Genomic DNA, 1403 nt, shown 5'->3' on the forward strand with positions numbered 1-1403 from the left:
CTCTCTCTCTCCCTCACACACGCGCACACTCTCTCTCTCTCTCTCTCCCTCACACACGCGCACACTCTCTCTCTCTCTCTCTCCCTCACACACACGCACACTCTCTCTCTCTCTCTCTCCCTCCCTCCCTCACACCCTCACACCCTCACACACACACACTCTCTCTCTCTCTCTGTCTCTCCCTCACACTCACACACAAACACTAGATTGGAATTGTTGCAGCCTCACCTGCCTGTGCTGTGAAACCTGATCCGTTTGTGCAGCTCCTAATCCCGATCAGGGGAGAGGGGAGTATATAAAATGGCAACTGTTGAGCGAGCTGTAGCTGAGGGCTCTTTACCCTGAGCCTGTGGAATTGAGTTCACAAACAGGTGTTCTGTGTTTCTGCCTCGATCTGCTGCTCCTCCTCCCTGCCCACCCTCAGGAACTGCCCCAACTCGTTTCCAGCCCAGCCTGGGAGGCTGTGTTTCTAATTCCTTCGCCTTTGCTCACTCTCCCCTTTATTTTTATTTCTTCTGTTTCAATCTCTCTCTCTTTTATAACTTTCTGTTTGTGTATCTCCCTCAAACTCCTCTCCGTCTGTCTCACAGTTGTACTTAATCTCTTTCCTGTGTCTCCCACTCCCTCTCTCCTATTTCTTTCCCTTTGTCTCTCCCTATCTCTCTCTCTCTCTTCTGTTTCTACCTCTCTCCTATTTCTCACTCTCTCCCCCCTCTCTCTCTCTCACCCTGTCCCCCTCTCCCTCTCCCAGTTGCTTGCCCCTCGGCTCTCTCTCACTACCTCTCTCCCTATTTATTTCACACTGCCTCTCTCTCTTTAACCCTGTATCTCTCTCCTTTTCCCAGCCTCTGTTCCCTCTCTCTCTCTCGTCCTATCCCTCTCTCCCCTTTCCCAATCTCTCTCTCTCTCTCTCTCGGCCTGTCCCCCTCACCCTCTCTCCCTCTTTCTCTCTCACTACGTCTCTCCCTGTATATTTCTCTCTCTCTCTCTCGCCCTGTTCCCCTCACCTTCTCCCAGTCTCTATACCTCTCTCTCTCCTCTCTCCTTCTCCCTTTCCGTGTGTCTTTTTCTGGTTCCCACTCTCTCTCCGAATCCGTCCTCATCCGACAGTGGAATGGTTGATATTGCAGAGAGACCCAGAGTTCTTGTTCTGGCTGTTTATCCCTAGGAACTGACAGGAGATCTTTTGAGTTCCTGGTTTTGCCCCCCTAGAGCTCGAGCCCAGCATCTGACTTCCTGGAGTCGTGGCCTGCATTCCAAACATTCCGGACTTAGCAGGTTAAAGGTGGACCTGACTACACTCCGGAGGCAGAGGCAGGGATAGAGGGAGGGTATGGGGGGTAGGGGCAGGGATAGAGGGAGGGTACGGGGGGTAGGGGCAGGGATAGAGGGAGGGTACGGGG

General features: G+C 52.9%; 1 protein-coding gene across 4 annotated transcripts in view; it reads right to left on the reverse strand.

Moving 5' to 3' along the window:
• Positions 1-699, reverse strand: part of LOC109930008 (FERM domain-containing protein 4B-like) — a 24048-nt gene extending 23349 nt beyond the window's left edge. For all 4 annotated transcript variants that reach the window (XM_048619891.1, XM_048619889.1, XM_048619890.1 and 1 more), the window contains exon 1: positions 229-699. The gene's annotated coding sequence lies outside the window, so the exon portion shown is untranslated. The remainder of the gene's footprint in view (positions 1-228) is intronic.
• Positions 700-1403: the final 704 nt, after the last annotated feature.

The sequence above is a fragment of the Rhincodon typus genome, chromosome 44, assembly GCF_021869965.1.
Source record: "Rhincodon typus isolate 14 chromosome 44, sRhiTyp1.1, whole genome shotgun sequence".
Classification (NCBI taxonomy): domain Eukaryota; kingdom Metazoa; phylum Chordata; class Chondrichthyes; order Orectolobiformes; family Rhincodontidae; genus Rhincodon; species Rhincodon typus.